The sequence below is a fragment of the Diceros bicornis genome, chromosome 10 (genome assembly GCF_020826845.1).
Source record: "Diceros bicornis minor isolate mBicDic1 chromosome 10, mDicBic1.mat.cur, whole genome shotgun sequence".
NCBI lineage: Eukaryota > Metazoa > Chordata > Mammalia > Perissodactyla > Rhinocerotidae > Diceros > Diceros bicornis.
Window position 1 is genome coordinate 48,594,136 of NC_080749.1, and position 21,290 is coordinate 48,615,425.

The 21,290-nt window shown below is 34.8% G+C and overlaps 1 long non-coding RNA gene across 1 annotated transcript; it reads right to left on the reverse strand.

Annotated features, from left to right (window-relative positions):
* Positions 1-19,035: 19,035 nt before the first annotated feature.
* Positions 19,036-20,423, reverse strand: LOC131410512 (uncharacterized). Its single transcript, XR_009221270.1, has 2 exons — positions 20,271-20,423; positions 19,036-19,382 (listed from the first exon to the last, which is right to left on the reverse strand). It is a non-coding gene; the product is annotated as an uncharacterized LOC131410512 (long non-coding RNA).
* Between the last annotated feature and the right edge of the window lie 867 nt (positions 20,424-21,290).

Below are 21,290 nucleotides of genomic sequence, written 5' to 3' on the forward strand. Positions count from 1 at the left end.
TCTTGTTCTCTTACATAGTTGCAAGTTCAGGTGCAAATTTAAATGTTATTTGTTTCATTATTTTTAATCCAAACCATCCGTATTTTTCTTTACAAGTTTCTTTTTATTTGTTGACTTGTTTTGTATATCTAGTCTAAAAGCTCATTCATTTCTGGTTCACAACTGTATTGTGGAAAGTTCAGATCAAAATAAGTGATCCTTGGATCACTGAGATGTTGTGGCAATCATTCATCAATGGAAGCAGTTATTCACCCTATGTGTACTAGGCACGTAGAATGCAAGAATGAGCAAGACATCATTAGATAAATTCCATTTCTTCTGAGATGTTTTTATCTAAGGAAAGTGTTGGGGAGGAAAACTTTTTTCTTCTTCCTTTGTAGGTTCTTTGGCTGGTTTAATAATTAAATTGACATAAGACAGATTAACGGGAGAAAAACAAATTTAATTTTGTACATACAGGAGCCCCATAATAATATTAGACTCAAAGAAGTAACCAAAGCAGGAAGCTCTTATATCTCTTAGACAAAGAGACAATAAATTTGTGAAGAATTGACAAGACAAAGAGTTTTGGGCTTGTGGTAGTAAATTAGTGAAGAAGTATCAAGGTTTATTTATACAGCCTTCTCGGCCCTAAATTCCTTATCTCTGGTAATAAGGATGCTTTCTACTCTCCTGGTACTGGGAGGGTACCTTTCACATGGGAGATTTATTTCCTGCTTTCCAGAGGGACAAAAGAGAGTCAGAGTCGTTCTGGCAGTGGCTATTTCTCAAGTAACTTTAATTCAAAATAATCAGTATGCCAAAATGGCATATTTCGAGGTGGCATATTCTGCTCCCCTTCAAAAGAAAGAGACTAATTAAAAGCATGTCTAGAAAAGCAAAGTGGTAGAGATACATGTATAGAGTGATAAGAGAGCATAGTGAAGAGAGAATGCCTAAATCTGCCTTATTGGGGTGAACAATGTGGGGGATGGCCGAGGGAAAACTGAATAGAGAAGGTGAGAATTGAGAGGGAACTTGAAGAGTAACTAAAATGTTCTGGATTTAAAAGGATATGTAGGCTTTTCCAATAATCAAAAACAACATATGCATATGTAGCAAGGGGAAGTAAATCAATTTCAGTGTGGCTGGATTGCTGTGGCGGGAGATGAGGGTAGAAGGGAAATTTATGAATCAGATCACTTGATGGTTTTTATGTTAAAATGAGTCTGGATTGTATTTTGAAGATGAAATAGGAAATGCTGAAGTATTTTAAGCTGAGAAACAGCAGCACAGTGTGAAATGTGCTTTAGAAAAACCATGCTAATAGATGTATAGTGCAGCAGTTCTCAAAACTCAGCTTGTGTCAGAATCTCCTGGAGAGCTTGTTGAAACCATATCTCTGGGCACGAAACTCTTAGAGTTTCTGTTTCTAAGTCTGGGGTGGAACCTATGAGTTTGCATTTCTAACCAGTTCCCAGGTGATAGTGACACTGCTGGTCTGAGGATCACAGTTTGAAAATCACTGCTGTTAAGGATGAATAGACTAAATGAAGGGCAGGCACAGTAACAAGACCAATTAGCTAATGTGAAAGCAATAAAACCCACCAACCAGGCACACACAAAATGAGACAAAAGCAGCAACAACAAAATTATTGACTCGATTTAGTTGTATTTTAGTAGAGACAAATTTAATATAGCTTGCTGTAGCATATGTTCCTAATTGATCACTGTGACCCCCTTTCCTTTTCTCTTCTTCTCCTTTTCTTTTTCTTTCCCTTCATCCATTCTCTTCCTCATTCCCTAACTAGTTTATCATCCTCTGAAGTGAGGTACCTGGATAGAGGTCCAGGAGGAAGTAAAGTTAAAACATACAAAAAAAAAAAATTGGAAGAAGCAAGAGCAATAGGGTTACTAAAGAATTATTATGCTTCAGTTTTAATGATTTTATATTTTATGGTACAATTGCTTTTACATTTTTGTAGACTATCATAATTTTAGGTGCTAAGACCTCTGACATCTTAATCTGGCTTTAAGTAAATGGTCTGAGAAAAGATTAAGAAAAAAAAATCTAAGAACTTGGGGAGGAGATAAAGCATGCCGAGTCACGGAACATGAACATGAAAAGGGCAAAAATGAAAGCTGAAACACTAAAAGAATTTTTAAATACAATAATTTATTATTAGTTTAGTAAGTATAAATGAGGATGAGGTTAAGGCATTTGTGCTGCATATTCTTTTTTTTTTTTCCTAGCAAGTGGAGATAGCTTTGCTCCTGTAGTTAGGTTTTGATCTGTTTAAAGGCCTTGGGAGAGGCAAGTGTACAAACTGAAAACTTCTTCCAGTATGTAGAACCACTTGTTTTAGTGGTAACCAAGTGAGGATTGCATACGGTGTTGTTTTAAGTTAAAGTGAAATGCAAAATTAAAGAAAAATTCTCTAGTGTTCCAGAGTCTGACACCCAGGGCACTAGGATTATAGGTTTCTGTTAATAGGGTTTTTTGGTATTATCGCTCTTAAAAGGTGATTTGGTCCTGAATGTTAGTAAGTCTTTTGGTTACAAAATATTATTTACTATAATCTATTCTAGGGGTAAGAATGGAAAATGTCCATTCCTTTTCATTAATGGATTCACTTGATTGTCATTTGGTGGTCTGCTTTTAAACTGGTGGATGTGGGTTTCTTTGGGGATTGTCATCTTGTACCGCATTGGCACGATGTGAAACATGGGACCCAGTAGAGTAGACCAGGTTTTAAGATTGTGTGTTTGGTTTGCTGCGCTTTTTGGGGTGAGGAAATAAGGTACTTCATCTCTGTGAAATTCACCCTTTAAAAAAATCTCAACAGCATATAGCTTTTCCTTGGTTACTCAGAATTCCTCATTAAACTATCAGTGTGATTGCTTTTTCATTTTGAAAATCTTTTCACCATCTCTGAGATGACGTATCTCCTCCTAGCCTTAAACTCTATCTCGGAGGTTCTTACCGCCCCAACTTTCCACAAAAATTTCTTTTCTCTCTCAACTTTACAGTCACTTTCCCCGATAGTTATATTTCAGTGCTTTTTTTCTTCCTATTCCCATAGAACCTGATATATTTTATTGATAAAGGGATTATAAATTTCTCAATGGTTAAGAACTGTTGTATACTTATCTCTGTATATCTATTAATCAGAATGTATTTATTAACTCAAAGATTTTTGTCCATCTCATTTCTTTCACAAGCCTGTTTCTTCTCTTAATATGTCCTCCTTTTATCATTCCACTGAGAGATATGTACCGCAGATTCTTAAGCCGTCTTTGGCGTTGTTTTACAGAACTCTGGGATGATCTGCATCCAAAATAAAATGGTCACCATGAGAAGGTGATAGGATTTGAGATAAGTGCAAAAATGCAATTGGTGAGATAGAAATCACAATTTATCATCATTAATACTAAAAATATACAACTTTGTTTTTCTTCTTATAAAAAGTTATACATAAAACTGAACAATGAATAAAAAAGTTCAATGTTCTCATAGTATTTGGCTAAACGCAAAATAGAGAAGCATTTCTTAAAAACCATTGCTATATTAGGACCTGAAATACAAATATATCTTTTCACCACTTATTAGTCTATTTTCAAAAATTTCCCTTAAAATAAATCAACATCGTTTTCTCTGTACATTCTAAGTCACAATAAATAATTGAAAGTATTTTGTACATGGTACAATCTGCAGTGTCTTATTGAGCTCTGGCCGTTTCAAAACTTCACAGCTTGAGTGAGAGGCATATTCTAATGTACTCATTATTGGCTTGTTAGTATAATAAAAATGATAGTTGAATGTGAAGTTTCTTAAAGATCTTTGTATCTATATTGAGGATCTTTGCCTCTGGACTGCGCAGCTTGTTTTCTAGATTTATATTGCAATTTCCTATTTTTCTTAAATAATGTAAAAAGCAGGTAAGTTACTTTAAGAAGAGTCTTGCCTTTTCTTTTCACAGTAGTAGCAGCTTCTGTTCCTGCTGGCATCATTGTTATTTACATACAAAGATGTAGCTGAAAAGACCAACTCAAGATCAAGCAAGAATAACTATGAATAAAAAAGGTGTTACGAGGAAATTGAATCAGAAAATGTAAAAATAATTCTTTTTGAATAATGATTGAAATTTTTCTTTTCAACATTTATTCTAAAATGTACATATCTTCACATAATAAAAGATTGATTTCTACCTTGACTTTTTTTTCCATTACTTGTGATTTTGCTAAAATTAAATACGAGAACAATGAAAATCCTATAGCTGATGAGTTGAAAATTCTAAGGCACTGAGAAAACTACAACCACATTTCTTCCTGAAACAGATAGCATAGCAGTGAGCTAACATTCTCCCATTAGCTAGATTCTGGATAATGGTACACTGCAGACCTACTGCTATGAAGAATAGATGTTGGAAGATGTTTAACCTTTTGTGAAATGAAGCAAGTTTAACAAGTGTTACATGTATGAATTAAAATTGTGAGGATACTTGGCCCATTTCCCAAAGTTTCTTAGTGCTTTTACTGAACAGATTAACATCAGTTAACTTGACTCTTCGTGGAAGAAAATGACAAAACATAGAGTGGTTTCCAAACACAAGATCGTGATCAAATACGCAGCGGGCAAAATATCTCTTGTATTTTAAGTTTTTTTAATATAACCCAAATTTAGGTGGAGTGCATCATGAATATATGGCACAGAATCTGTCTCACCTATCAGAGTCATCAGATGCTTTTTACTTTGTACTAGATTATCCTTAGCAACATCTAGTGTCCATAAAGTGTTTCAGAGGAGAATTTTACCACTGATGCTATCAATTGCATCTAAGACCAAATCATAAGAAAATTAAGATATACTTTCAGTATAAATAATTTCAGTGTGTTTTAGAACAGAATGTTCTTGGATTTGAAAAAAAAAATAGGGTGTGAAATATATATGTGGCCATAAGCAATAAAAATAAAGGACAAGATGACAGCATTTCAGTAGGTAAATTTGACACATTATGTGGTACAGTTTATATTTACTCTAGTCAAATCATCTGCAAGTAAAAAATAAAATCTCAGGAGTCTCCATGTATTTTATATCCACTTCTGAATATGTAGCCATATTCACATCCATAACTATTGACAATGTAAGACTGTGTATATCCACCCTTACATGCCATCTTCTATTATAAGAATGGCGATCTCAGAGTCACAGAATTTGAGCATTGTATATATCTTTAGAGTTCATGTTGTCTTTCTCATTTTACATATGAGGTGGCAAAGCTTTATTTTAATTCAGAGTACATATGTTGCCATTGATTATAACAATTACAATAAGCCATTTTTATTGAGCATTAATTATGTTTTGGTTGCTTTATATTCAATTTTCTGAGTTTTTAGAGGAAACTGAAAGAAACAAAATTTAGTAACTTGCCCAAGTTCACATAGCCATTTAATATCTGAGCTGGTATATTTGAACTTGAGCCCATGTGGCTCAACTCAGCTCATTTTACCAGACCACATTGACTCTTCTCATGGTGGTGTCTTTATCATGAAAGGTAAAGAGTAGCCAGTCATTTTTCCACATTAGATTTTTTTTCATTGTTCCTCTTAGATAGCAGTGTTATCTAAAGGAGAATTTTACGGTAAGCAAAACCAGGAGGAAGGTAAACTTTTACTTTATATTTCCCATCTCTACCTTCTATGGCCATGTCATGCCACATTTTTCTGCATCTTTCTCCTTCTCTAGACATCCTGGGCCTACGTGGGGGCTCTGATGACCCAGGCTCCTTGACTTCAGGGTGCCATCATGGTGCCCTGTTGGCAATAACATTTAGTATTTCCCTTTTATCTCTCCAAAAGCCTTGATCCCTTGTTAAACTTTACCTTTCCTATGAGAGGAGACTCTGGAGATTGAGCTTCAATTTCTAAAATGACAGTTGACAAATTAATCTCATACACGGGCTAATAACTGTTACAGCTTAAGGGCTGTTTTCATTCCATAGGCATATGTGTTTTAACAGGAGAGTTACAAAGTTATTTTTAAAATGATGTAAACCTTTAATGCTGGGATCTATGAGACTATAGCAAGCATTTAAGGGAGAGATTTGCGGGGAGAGGACACATTTGTCAGACACCTTAAATCTCACTACATTTGCAAGGAAAGCTAACTCTAGATTTTTTTTTTTTTTTAATGTTAAGAAAATTGACATCAGCCCTGGTGGTCTAGTGATTAAGATTTGGTGCTCTCATTGTTGTAGCCTGGGTTCGTTTCCTGGTCAGGGAACCACACCACCTGTCTGTTAGTTGTCATACTGTGGTGCCTGTGTGTTGCTGTGATGATGAAAGCTATGCCACCAAGTATTTCAAATATCAGAAGGGTCACCCATGGTGGATAGGTTTCAGCGGAGCTTCTAGACTAAGACAGACCAGGAAGAAGGACCTGGCCACCCACTTCTGGAAAAATTGGCCATGAAAACCCTATGAATATTGGTGGAACACTGTCTGATATAATGCCGGAAGATGAGAGGTTGGCCCCAAAAGACCAGTCAGGGTTCCGCTTTACCGTACACGGGGTTGCTAAGAGTTGGAATCGACTCAACAGCACTAACAACAACAAAGAAAATTAATGCCAAATAAATCTAAAATAAAAGGTTGTTTCCAAAGCAAATGGTGGAAAAAAATCATTAAAATCACAGTATGTTAAAGAAAATAATCATAAGGATAAACTTGCTGTTTAAATATGTATTTGGAATAGCAGTATTTTGAAAGATATAATCAATAAGACCATTAACCTGTAGGTGTACCTGACACATGAACCAAAAGTTGAACAACAAAAGAACGCCATTTCCATTAACATCAATTAAGGAAGATAAAAAGTGATTGGAAAGAAATAGAACTGTAGTTTAATTTTAAGAAAGCAGCTTTATGGAATGATAAGGATGAAAATTCATTCTCTTTTTTGTTATTAATGTTTAATTGCTTAAAGTAGTTCTGTTATCATTTTGTTTAACAACCTATGGTTAATATGTCACATGTAATTAGTAATACAGAGGAAAAATTCCTGTCACTATAAACCAAATGACTAGAATTATGTTATAACACGATTAATATCCACTTCGAAGAAAAAATTCAAGAGTATTCTCCAAGAAAGTGATTCCAAGTTACAAGTGCTCTATTCAAGAAAAACTAAACCAGATTCCCTGGGCATGGGTCCCAAACACTGATATTTTTGAAGTCTGCCAAGTGGATTCTAATGACAGTATTGACATACTCTGGCCTAGGATATGTAAATGCTAGGGTATGTAGAGGGACTGATTGAGAATTAGAACTTATTGTTTGGTAAATATTATTGGTGCTTGCCAGTATTTCTAGATCTCTTCCTATTCGTGGACATATAAAAGGATTATCTGTTGGACTTAGTCAAAGCTGTCTGACTTGCTTCGGTCAATAAAATATGAGCAGCGGCACTTAAAATTATGATTCTTCGTACTCTTTCCCCTGCTTACATAAACCCTGAAGCATTGTGTTAAAAGAGAGGTGCCATAAGAATGCCTAGAATTCTGAATTACCTCACGAATGTTCTGTTTGCCTTTGCATGAGTGAAAAATGAACCTTCGTAATGTTAAACCACTGAGATTTTGATGCTGTTTGCTATGTAATGCAACATAACTTAGTCTTCTTACTGACACACATGGCTCCAGATGTCCATAACTCTCTTCCTCCATTATAATAGAGAGTGTGCTTCTTATCTCCAAGAGCAGTCCATGAGGAAAAGGAGCATTTCTTATGTTGTTTGCTTTTTGTTTTGTTTCTTTGTTTCACTTATGTATCATAAGTATTTGGGCAGATTTGGATCTAATAAATATTTTTTTGAATGAATGAATGTGCACTGTACCTCATTGCCTTCATAGGCTCAGAAATTTATCTCTTCCATTAGCATTTGAAATTAACATATTTCTTTGACGCAAGCTATTGGTACCATCTCTCTGCTCCATTCATAGCCAAATGCTGATGTCATGTATTCACCTTTCACTCCCTTTACAACCCACTAAAAACCCATCTTTATCACTCTAGTAAACTTCTAGAAAATGTATCAATAAAGATTTTCTCATCTCTAAATACAATGGACTCTTTGTTCAGGGATCAATGCCAATGATCATTCTCTCTTGAGACATTCTCTTGACTGCCAATGCACTTATTCTAGTTATCTTCACCCTCTGAAGGTAACTCCTCTGTTTCTGTTCCAGGTTTCTCCTCATCTACTCATCCATTAAATATTAGAATTCCTCAAGATTCAGCCTTCAGCTTTCCTCTCTTTTCAGGCTATATTCTTTCTATACACAATTTGCCTAGAGGCAATTATTCCAAAATTCATTTTTTCCAGCCCATATCTCTCCACGGAGCTCAATATTTACGCATACATTCATTCACCCAATGTGTATTGAACTTTGACTATATGACAGACACCATTATAAGCACTGAAGGCACATGGAATTATAACACTGGTCACCTCTTGTTATGCTGCTTAGAGTATAGTGGAGGAAACTGAAGCTTGTTTCAGTTGTGAATGTTACATTTATGATGTAATTACTTGTGATATCCCTCCTCCTTTATTGGAATGTAAGTGCCTCAAAAGCTGAGACCACATCTGATCTTTTTCACCATTATGTTTTCACTTTCCCACCCAGTGCCTGGTAGGAATTTGATGACTATTTGCTGAATTAATGAATGACTGATGTGAGAGACTAATTTAGCTTCATTGTTTACCTGCCTCTGAATAAATCTATTGCACCATTTTGTACTTGCTATTCAAGTACACAGATACCTAAACTACAAAATGCAAACAATTTCAAATCCTGCCTAAGTTCCAGCTAGTGTAATGTATTAAAAATATCAGCCAAATCATCTTCAGATGTAAAATAAGATATAAAGACCGGTATTAATATCAAAGGTGAAAATTGTAGAAGTCCTTTGATATTTTATTTGAGAATTCCAAAGGACTTTATGAATATTTTTAGTTGTCTTTATTTCTCTAAGTAAAAACTCTTATTTGGAAATGACTAATAGAGTTCAGGTTGAAATTTTTGTGCTCCAACCACAACACAGCATTCCTTTGATGTATATGAGGTAGTCTCTAAATGTTAGTTCCACTTAGATACCAAAGGAAAGATTCTGAATATAGAAGTACTAATTATTTTTCAGTGGAGTTGGTATTTTCAGGTTAGAACGGTGTTGCCAATATTTAAAGGAACTCTTGCCCTACTATGTTCTAGTCCTGTGACCACAAATCTAGCACCGCCACATGTGACCATGTAGGTTGTGCACCACACAGAGTCATCTGCCAGAGAGGCAAGTGTGGGTTGAAATTAGTTCATAGGATATGTGGGAAAGTGTCTTGTTTCCATGGGTCACTAAATTTTCAGACCTACTCCTAAAGGGTTTTATCTTAGTTTCTGACTCTACAATTGACTTAAAAATCCCTGAAAGTGCCTCTCACATTGTGTATCCAGCATATCTAGTGCTCCCAACGGTCTAGAAAAGCCAATAAAGAGAGCTGCTGTATAACCAGAACGTATCCACTCTGGCATACCCTGGTCTAAATTAATATCCATGAGTGGATCTTAAGAGTTTGGGAGATTCCTGAAGCTGGGTGAGGGGTCTCTGGTGCTTGAAAATGTGAACTGACATTTTAGCCACAGTTGCACATCTATCCTGGGAATTCTTGACATACAACCTGGTGAGTTTTTACATCCACTGTGGATTCTATACATGGAAATTAAAAACAAACAAACAAACAAAAAACCCACATGGATTTTAATGATAAGACGTGCTGTTTTGTAGCTACTGTAAAATGGTTGTACTGTATTTCAGATGCAGTATTTAAATCTGGATTTACATTTACACCACCCTTGTCAGTCTGGCTCATGTTGTCACTTAGAGTCTCCAGGCAAAGGTTGGTAAGTCACTTAGGAAAGGTGAAAAACAGTAAAGAAAAATCATTTTAACAAAGCCAGTGAAGAATTGTTCTTAGAATCATTTAGCCTTGTATCAAAACCAAGAGATTTTCAGAAAATCAGCATCATTTATTCTTTATGTACTGTCATTTACCTTTTGAAGTACAGGAAATCAACTCAATTATACTAGGAAAAATCTACACTCTATAGGAAAAAAGATTAATAATCAACTTAGAATGCTGATTTTGAAGATTTGCAGCAATGCAGCTTAATGGTTCTTGAAATGGTAAGATTTGCCAATGACAATATCGTAAATTTTTTTTTCTTATTTGGAAAGGGAGTAACACTTTTCATTAAATTGCATCTTCATATACAGTTGTAAAAACACAGGCTCACACTTAAATATATTATATTATGTACTACTCTGTCTATAAACTTTTCACCAGTTTCTTGTTAAGTTTTTAAAAAAGCTTTCGGTATATTCACACAGTCATGTAACCATCGCCACATCAATTTGAGAATGTTTTCATCACTCCAAAAAGAAATTCCATACCCATTGCCAGTCATTTCCCATTTCACCCCAAATCCTGCAGCCTTAAGCAACTACTAATCTACTTTCTGCATCTATAGTTTTTTATATTCTGGACATTTCATATAAATAGAATATGCAATATGTGGTCTTTTGTGACTGGCTTCTTTCACTTTCGCCAAACAGTAGTTGGATAATGTTTTTTTCATTCAGTCTTACAACCTATGCCTTTTGATTAGATTGTTCATTCCCTTAATATTCACCATTATTATTGATATAATCAGATTTAAATCTGTCATTTTACTGTTTGTTGTATTTTTATTATTTTTTATTTTTTGTGTGAGGAGATCAGCCCTGTGCTAACATCTGCCAATCCTCCTCTTTTTGCTGAGGAAGACTGGCCCTGGGCTAACATCACTGCCCATCTTCCTCCACTTTATATGGGATGCCACCACAGCATGGCTTGCCAAACAGTGTGTCAGTGCAGACCCAGGATCAGAACCAGCAAACCCCAGGCCGCCCAACCACTCGCGCCCACCGGGCCAGCCCCCACTGTTTGTTTTATATATGTCTCATGTCATTTTTCTTTCTCTATTCCTCCTCTACTACTTTTAAAAAAAGTAAATATTTTTCAGTATAATGTTTCAATTTCTTTAATGATTTTTACTATATTTAAGAAGTTATTTTCTTAGTAGTTGCACCAGGGCTTATCGTGTATATCTTATAAGAATCTACTTCATGTTGACACTAACTTAATTCTAGTGAGACATAGAAATGTTCTTTCTATATAGCTCTATTCCCTCTTCCCCTTGTTTTGCTGTTAGTTGTACATATTACATCTATATTTGTTACCTAACAATACATTGTTTTAATCACTACTTTGCATAATTTCATATCTATTAAGAAAACTAAGAAAAGAAGGGAAAGCAAGTATATATTTATAGAGTTTGTTGTATTAAACTTATCATTTTGGGTTCTCTTCATTTGCTCCTGTAGATTCACATAAGCATCTGGTGTCATTTGCTTACTCCAACACAGCTCTCCTCCCACCTACCTCCTCTGTGCTGTTATTGTAAAATTCATTACACTTCTATATGTTATAGTTCCAACAATATAATTCTGAACACATTATTTTATACACTTGTTTTTAAAATAAATTAAGAGAAGAAAGGAGGGTGAGTATTCATTTATATTTTCTTTTATAATACATAATTACCTTTACTGTGCTCTTCGTTTTTCATGTGGATTTGAGTTACTGTCTATGTCACTTGTTTTCAGTCTTAAGATCTTCCTTTATTATTTCAGTTTTTGTTTTGTAAATGTTTTTATTTCACTTTCTTTTTTTGAAGATAGTTTTATTGGCTATAAGATTCTTGGTTGACAGTTTTTCTTTTTTTCAGTTCTTTGAATATGTCATCCCACTGTCTTCTGACCTCCACCATTTCTGATTACAAGTCAGATGTTAATCATATTTGGGTTTCTTTGTATGTGACAAGTTATGTTTCTCTTGCGCTATCAAAATTTTCTCTTTGTCTTTGGCCTTCAACATGTTTTCTATGATATGTCCGGGTGTGGTTCTCTTTGTGTTTATATTACTGTAGTGTAGGTGCCTGACAATTAATTTTTTTGATTGTAGTATAAATGCCTGACATTAAGCTTTTGATTGCTGAGGCATCCATTTCAGAGATATACATCTTGAATAAACATATTGCCAGCCACGCAACTAGATAAAGAGCTAGGCTGCCCCACACATGAAGTTCCCCTTTTAGAAAGCCCTGGGTGACCTAGATAACTGGCCATTGGAGTGACCCTGTGTTCCCCTTCTCACACTTTAATTCCTCCTTTTATGTTTTAAATTCACTAATCAAGAGTGAATCTGCAAAACCCCAGGCACTCCACTCTCAACCCCAATAAAGGCAGAACCCCAATTCCATACTCTTTCTGTCTATCTCTACCTGCAACCTCACTGTGTGGCCCTGCATATGCCATGTATCCTCCTGGACCTGTAAGTAATAAACTTTGTTTTTTCAAAGTTCCCTGATGGTTGTTGCTGAGGTGTGCTTTGCAATCATAATAAGAACCACAAGGGCTAGTCCAGCCACGACATTGGCTCCAGTCAGGGAAATGTCTGTGAGGGCTTGCTGCAAGTGGTACAGGCCTGGGTGAGTGCCCCCAGGCATTCCTAGCCGATAGCATCACTGTTGGTAGGCTGAGACCAACACAGAACAACTGCTTGGAGTTCATTGAGTTTCTTGGATGTTTAGATTAATGTTTTCCACCAATTGGAACATTTTCAGTCATTATTCTTCTAATATTTTTTCTGCTTTTTCTTTCTACTCTCCTTCTGGTACTTCTATTATGTATGGAATGGTGCATTTAATGGTGTCCCCACATTTCTCTGAGGCTCTGTTCGTTTTTTTTCCATCTTTTTTTTCTCTGTTCTTCAGATTGTATAATCTCTATTGATGTATCTTCAAGTTCTTTAATTCTTTCTGAAGCTGGTTCAAATCAATAGATTCTCTCTAGCGATTTTTTTCCTTTGGGTTAATGTACTTTTCAACTGCAGTATTTCCATTTGGTTCTTTAGTCTCTATTTGATGTGACATTGTCTTCATATCTTCCTTTTCTTCTGAAAGTCTGGTTCCTTTTAGTCATTTAAATGCATTTAAAATGGCTTCTTTGAAGCCTGTCAATTAAATATGACATCTGGGCCCTCTCGCAGTTTCTGTTGCTTGCTGTTTTTCCTATGTATGGGTCACACTTTCCTGTTTTTTTGCATCAGTCTAAATTTTTTTCTGGAAAGTGGGCATTTTATTAATATATTACAATAATTTGGAAACAGGTTCCCCTCTTCCATCTTTGATACTTGTTATGTAGCTATTTGTTTATTTGTTTAATGTCTTGATGTATTTATTTCCTATTGCTCTGTAATAAAATACCACAAACTTGGTGGATTAAAACAAAACAAATTTATTATCTATTGTTTGGAGATCAGAAGTCCAAAACGATTTTCTGTGAGCTAAAAGGGGGATAGCTTGGCTGCTTTCCTTCTGGAGAATCAAGAGGAGAATCTATTTCCTTGCTTTTTCCAGCTTCTAGATTTGGCCCACAATTTTTGACTTCTGTTTCCCTTCTATCCTCAAGGTCAACAATAGCTAATCAAGTCTTTCCCATGCTGCATCATTCTAACACTGGCTTTACTGCCTCTCTCTTTCATATAATAAGGACCCTTGTCATTACGTTGGGCCCCCCTGGATAAGCTAGGAGAATCTCCCCATCTCGAACTCAACTGACCAGTGACCTTAATTCTATCTGCAGACTTAATGCCTTTTTGCAATGTAGCCTAACATATCCACAGTTTCCAACAATTAGGATAAGACCACCTTTGGGGAGCCATTATTCTGCATACCATACTTGGCTAGAATATTTTAGTGAAGTGTATTTCTCTACAGTATGAAGTCTCTGAAGTCACTTCCCAGAGGAAGCAGCATGTGCACAATCACCCTGGATGACTTTATTTTGCATACTGGGAATTGGTGGCCCATAAAAATCAAGAATCCTTTCGAATGTCATATAGGTATTTATTAGCAGAGCTCAAACTAAAAAGCAGTTATTTTGAGAATCAGTTCAGTGCATATTTTTCCTCATCAATCTGCCTTCCAAATATTTCCAAGTGAGCCTTGTAATGATGGTGGCCACATAGATTCATCTTTCTCCATAAAGGGAATGGTGTTATTAATATGACTCTATATATGTGGACACATGCACTCATCAGACAAGGGACTGTCACAACTAAATCTATTCACAATCTAAATGATAAAATATTTGTTTTAAAGGAAACTTTCCACTGTGTTGGGTACTATTGTTTGACAAGTGAATTTAGAAAGGATTTACAAAGAAACAAAAAGTTAAATTTATAACTTTTTGCTTTGATGACAATGTGTTCTGAATATATTCCAATAATTGTAATGTCATCTAGGTTAATTTGTACTGAGGTAATAAATGTAGTCATTACAAGGGCTATCAGAAAATTACTGTCTCTCTGGAAAATTATGAGAAAGGAGATCAAATTGCAAGACACTAAGTACTTTGTAGACACTGATTTTGTCATGACCACAAAATCTAACGTTTAACAGTTATTTAATAGTTCTGTTTTTTGTGATAAATTAGATAGATGGGCACCTTTAGAAATTTTCTTACTGTTTTTTATTTATCTGTCAAATGTTGTACTGTCTAATTATGAAAATTGCAATTTTACCTGAGATGTTAAACACCAGAATGTATTGTCCAGATCAGCATTAATAGCTATATATTCTTAATATTTCTCAATTTTATAAAAATAGACTCTTAAATAGTTTTTGTTCAATACTAAATGAAGGAGAACTTTTCAAGTACTGCATCACCTATCATGGACTAGCTTCACAGCAACTGAATGAGTTCTTAAATTATAAAACAACGTGTGTAGCTCAAGCAGCATATAAAGATAACATACAGTGAATAAATCAGGACTATCCATAGCAAGATCTGATTTATGAAGTAAAAGAAAGAAAATAAGAGCTAGTGTCAAACGAGGATAAATCTATTTAGAGATAGAATTGTAAATGAGGTGGAGAGTCTAAAAGGAGAGGTGAAAGACTCAAATTTGTTCCGGATGAAAGATGCTGCAAAGAATAACAGCCCAACAGTCACATGAACATATGAGAGGACGGGGAAAAGGCCAGTGTTGTATAAGCTTTAGCTTAATTGGAAACTCTTTAATGTATTAACCATGAAAGCTGTTCATTAGCAATGTTAGTGCCTAGTTCTTGAAGTCGATGTTTTCATAATGGAAAGAGCTATTGAAATAGGAAAGACTCATTGCCTTTTATTTTTAGTGCAAGGATCAAGTCTTTTCAAGGGGAACCTGAAGATGTACTGAAATTCTAATGGTTTACCATGTGTCTGGAGCTTATATAAGGGGATGTGTAAATTTTTCTACAGTTTTGCTGCCCCTTGTCTAGAAAATAATATCTGTCCCCCAAAATAGTGAATGGTTACTGTGAAGGATACTGAGAGAAAAAACAGAATGTGTTTAATCGTTCCAACTCCAAAGCTTGCTTTCTTCTGAGGACGTTGAGCATGAGAAAATAAAGGATGTATATTCAGTATATTTGATTATGAATGATTGTAGGAAAAAAAGATTCTTTAACATCTATCTTATGTTATGCATGATCCTACCATCCATATTGGAAACTCACAAATAATCAAGATAATGGGTAAGCATGGCTGTCCAGCGTGAAGACAAAGGGCAGTAAAATACCTCCATGGTTTAAAATCCTTGCAGAAACCCAAAGGAGATCTTTACTTTATTTGATATGTTTCTTTGAATTTGTACTATGCCACAACCCTCTTAAAGATGAACAGGCTTTTTGTATCAACCAAGGGATCAATAGGAAATTTAGTTTCATTTGTAAAGGATCATTTGGGCAGGAGCTGAGTATGTAAATGTGGATCCTGATTAGGACAGTACATTCACTTTTCATGGACTAGTTAATCTTATCAAGGTAACTGGTTTAACAGCTTAAGCCTAAGGAATCTTCAGAGAACAGCTACTCTGTATCATCTGATGGCTAAGGCTGATGTGTTTTATATAATCTTTAATATTAAAGATAGAAGAGACCTGAGAAATCATCTAGACAAATTGACATAAAATTTGTAATAGGTAATAATTTTTAATAAATAATCAGGTACCTGAATTTGTCAATAAATTAGTTTTATTAAACTAAATTATAGCTATTTCAAGTTTCATCTGGTAATAACATAATTCTCATTTATTTGCATATATTTGAATGACAGAGAAAGAGAAGGAGATTTATAGTCAACATGGAAGAAATTGGGCAGATATTGTGATAGGAAAATCACCACCTGTTGTGATGGGAAAATATTTGAGACTAGATGATATAGAATAACCTGTGCAGGGAAATTCCTCATAAAGCAAATAACTTAAATAAGAGTAGAACTTCCAAACTCTGTTAATTTTTACCACATCAGTCTCCTCTCTGTCTCCATGTCTTTGGAATTCAGAAAATAAGTGGTAGGAGGCAGGAAGCATTTTAATCTTCTTTCATTTTTGATCCCGCTGTTGAATATCTGAAGAAATGCTATAACAGCAGCAAAACCAAGACATGGCAGAACAGTGAGCTGATTCGAAGCTATTGCAAGTCAAGAGAGCAGAAGAAATAGCCTGTGAATTTGCCATAAATAATACTGAGGAAGAAAACAGCCCAGCGTGGTGTGCCATGCAATGCTCAGAAATCTGGATTTGAGAGGAAATCTGGAAATCTGGAAATCTGGATTCAGCTTCCTGAAAATCAGAAGGAGTGAGTCTAGGAAAAGGACCACAATCCAAACACAACAGGGTTGTCTGATAGATTATCCATTTGGAGTGCTGTAAATCTATATCCTTGTCTCACAGCATACCAAACAAAAATGAATTAAAGACGCAAATGGATTAAAGATATAAATGTAAAAATAGAACTACAAAAGAATTATAAGATGGGGCTAATACTTTTTATCTTGCATAAACTCCTGTATGAGTGAATTACTTTCTAATAATAAGCATATATCAGATTTAATTAAAAACTCCAACAACTTACAAATAAAATGATATGAAAATAACTGCTGATATCTACATAAACAGCATCGTACTTCCCAAGTGGGACACTATAATATCTGTGACAAGTAGATAGTATTTGCATTATGCATTTGTTAATCTTATTTATAAATGTAGACTTTAAACCTTACTAAGAATCATAATTTTAAATAATCTACATTTAAATCACCATTTTAAGAGGCTACTTTAAAAAGCTTAATCTATAATAAAAATGTCAAGGATATAACCATTCAGAATAGAACATTCCCAAGATACCAGTTAAAAGCATTTTCAAACAGTGCAAAAGCAAAAGCTTTTGTTAACAGGGTTCTGTAATTACATGACTTGTAATGCAAAAGAACAGCAGACTAATTCTTTTAGAAGAGCAAGACTGTGGCTCAGCATATGAATGACACTTCCTTTCCCCTTAGATAACCACTTGCATACAAATATCAAGCAGCATTCTTACTATCAATGCTGCTGTTCCTTAAATGTCATCTTTTTTGTAGTTATGTTTATAAATTTGGAATATGGAGGTGTACATAAGTTTAAATTTTTTAACACTGGGCACACCACAAGAAGAATTTAATAATTATAGAAATTTAACCTTTCAGCTAGAGAAAAAAAATAAATTCATTACCTCCAGTTCATTGTTAATGAAAAAGCTCTAGAAAGGATAAAAATTACAAAGGTGGTTAGAAGAGAAGTTTCAAGAGGTATGTTATTTGGGGGGAATATTCATTTTTATAGAGAATAAGTCCCTAAAAGAATTATGTCATATCTATAATTCATAAAGATATATTTTTTAATGCAGAGTATAGGTCTAAGAATAATTGAACCCAAATCTTCGAAGATTTTATAAATTAAAATTAATCTTTACAATCACCAGAACATAGTAATATTTGTAAAATTAGCATATAGAATAAAAGTTAGATAGGTAGATGCAAATTTTTTTTTCCTTTTTTTTTGTGAGGAAGATTAGCCCCAAGCTAACATCTGTTGCCAACCCTCTTTTTGCTGAGGAAGATTGGCCCTGTGCTAATGTCTGTGCCCATCTTCCTCTACTTTATGTGGGAGACTGCCACAACACAGCTTGAAAAGTGGTATGTAGGTCCGTGCCCAGGATCCGAACCTGCGAACTCCAGGCCCAGGCCACTGAAAAAGCAGAGCACACAAATTTAACCACTACGTCCCGGGCCGTAAATTTTTTGCAAAATTTAAAAAATGCAAATTTTTTAAATGATGGTTCTTCTTTTAAAATGTCTTGAGGTCTGAGAAATACCCTTATCTACATTTATGTCCATTATTGTCAACTTAGAGCTGGACACACAGAGCATAAAATAAAAATTAATAAAGGCTCATTGACTCAAAGAGAATAGAAATAGGGACAGATGTCGGGGGAAGAGGTGGAATCTCCCTCTGCCCTTTTCCTTAAGGTTCTTATGGCTGGCCAAATAATCAACAAGACAGGTTAGCAGGAGAAAATAATACCATGTTTAATAACATGTATACATGGGAGAAACTCAGAAATGAGCAACTCGCCCCTCTGTCTAAGCTGCTTTCTTAAGTATTGCAGCTAAAGGCGAGGAGCGTGTTGGGGGTGGGTAGTGGCCTGGGACTTCAGAGGGCAGGAGGACAATTCTTTTCGGGGTCATCTATAGATAATGTGGTCAGGGAGAGACAGAGTTTTTTGATAAAAGGGGCTTGGTGCCCCTCCCATTGTAACATCTATTTTAATTATCTTTATAGCCATCATGATAGAAGATCTGTTCCAGGAAGGAGCCACCATGTCAAATTCTTTAGGCAGTTAGTGGGGGAGGTCAAATGTCCTTCAGAGAGATATATTTCAGGGTGGCCAAATCTTGATCTCCCACAGTCCCGCCTTTGAAACTAAAAGTTTCACAGTCCTTTTGAAACTTAAAGAAGTTTCATAGTCCAGAAGCTGAGTTGGTAGATTGTTTCATCTCACTGAACACATTTCATAGTCCTGATGATAGATCAGTTCAATTAAGTTCCTTTTGGAAGGTGGTGATGCAGGTGGGCTCTCAAGGTTACGCCTATATTATGGAAGCAAGCAATCAAGTATTTAATAGAAGCATTTCTATGTAAACAAAAGAAAAACAAGGTTAATGGTTGGAGCAAGTTGTAAAGCAGTTTCTGAGTTAGAGGACAGCCAGTTAAGGTTTTATATGTCAGCGTCAAAGCATCTTTTGCAGTTTAAATGTCTCTGATGGTGTCGTCAGGTCATCTCTTAAGTTTATATCAAGTCCATCAGCTTCAGTTTGTAAGGCTTCAGGAAAAAGGGCAGGTTCAGTTTTCAGGGATTTCAAATGGAAATGATGGAGAAAATCAAAAATGTTAGTTTGGACATCTGTAGCCAGATATTTCAGGAGACTAGAAGAAATCAGGATCCAGTCCAGTCAACAGATATAAAACAAAAACCTTAAAAGACAATTAACAAAACTAGGATCTAATATCCACAAATGTATATTATAGTTTTTACTGAAATATAATTTTTCTCTCTAAAATCACCCTCATTTTTATTAAGATAGCAAAATTAAAACTAGTTTGCAAAATAAGTCTAGTTCCAATAGAGTTGGCTCAATTATTTACATAAGTACAGCAAGAATAGCAGTTGATCACATAGGCTCTTTTAAATCTGCTTTGCTGGAACTTTTTATAAGGAATCTCACATTGAACTTTAAAGGTCTCTCGAGGCCAGGAAAGCCAAGCCAAGGATTTTGTCATCAGACTTTGTCTGCAATACCTATAAATTTGGGTGAATTCCTCTATTCCGAGGTTTCCCCAAAATATTTCAAGGTTCCTTGTACCTGCCAGATAAGTGACATTTTTTACTTATCCTGGTAAGTGCTGCTTGGAACATAAGGTACCAGGCCAATATTTCTACGTGGCTTTATTCCATAAAGTCTAATCTTCATTCCTCAAAAGCTGTATGGTTATATTGTAAATATGATGTTCTAGTCACAACCTTGGTAATAGAACCAGTGTTTCCAATTGTGTCCTGTTATAAGGAGAACAGATTCTTATTGAACTTATGCAAATAACTATATTGCCATGAAAACAACAATATTTACTTACTAAGAGTTTCTAAATTCGAGGGATCAGGTAGAGAGAAAAAGATAAATATTTCAATTTTACTTATAAAAGTATCATTTACCAAATTGCTATAAGTCATAGCTAGCTCAGGAGAAAAGAGAAAAAGTTTTCCTTAAATCTGAAAAAAACAAAACATTAAAAATTCAGCAATACTTCAAATGAAAAATCATAAAAATTATAATCATCCTTATCAGTTGGTTCAATCCTGTGTAATCCATTCTTGATCCCAATCTTTTTGTTAGCAGCTTTATGAAGTTATCAGTCTCTCCATCAGATTTCTATAATTTTTTACCCAGTTCAGTTTTATGATCAGAAAGTTTGTCAGAAACCTGTACAGTTCTAGTGTAAATGTCAGAGTCCTTTCTATGAATTTTTCTGAAGTTGAAACATTTTGCAAAAGCATTAGAGCAAAGAAATAAGTCTGTAAACAACAAGACCTCAAAATGGCAATTGACAAGGAAATTTGGTTAATTTTGTGACATACAACACTTTAAAATAATAATAACCAGAATTATGACTGATAACCAGGACAGATCAGAATTTCAGTAATGTTATGCAATTTTAAAACACCTATGTCAATAACATTTGCCCACATAATAGCACCTAAGCAGGCTTATTATCACTGGTCTGACAATGCTTTCCATGTAATTGAACATATTGAATAAGCCTAATAAGTTTAGTGTCTTTTCCCTTGTAGGAAGAGAGCAAATTTTTTTGAGAAGTTCCAGGGCCCTTTGAAAATTCTCAAAGAAAAAAGTAAAAAAAAAGACTTTATTTAAGACATGAATTTTGGGGAGCTTGTCAAAAATATAAAAAGTCAAAGCAAACAGAGCATTAACAGTCCAAAAAGCCTTAATAGAGAGACCTCAGTCTTTTGAACACAGGAAATTATTTTAACAGGTTTTTTCTTTTTTTTTTTCTGTCTTTTAGGTAGACTTACTCAAAGGTAAAGAAAAATCTTTTATAACCTCTTTATCAAGTTTAAGCAAATTATCCTTTTAAGAGACAGAAGACCAAATTTTAATTTTGCACCAGCTTACTTTTGCTATTAAAACTCATTTACTTAATTAAATTCATTTCA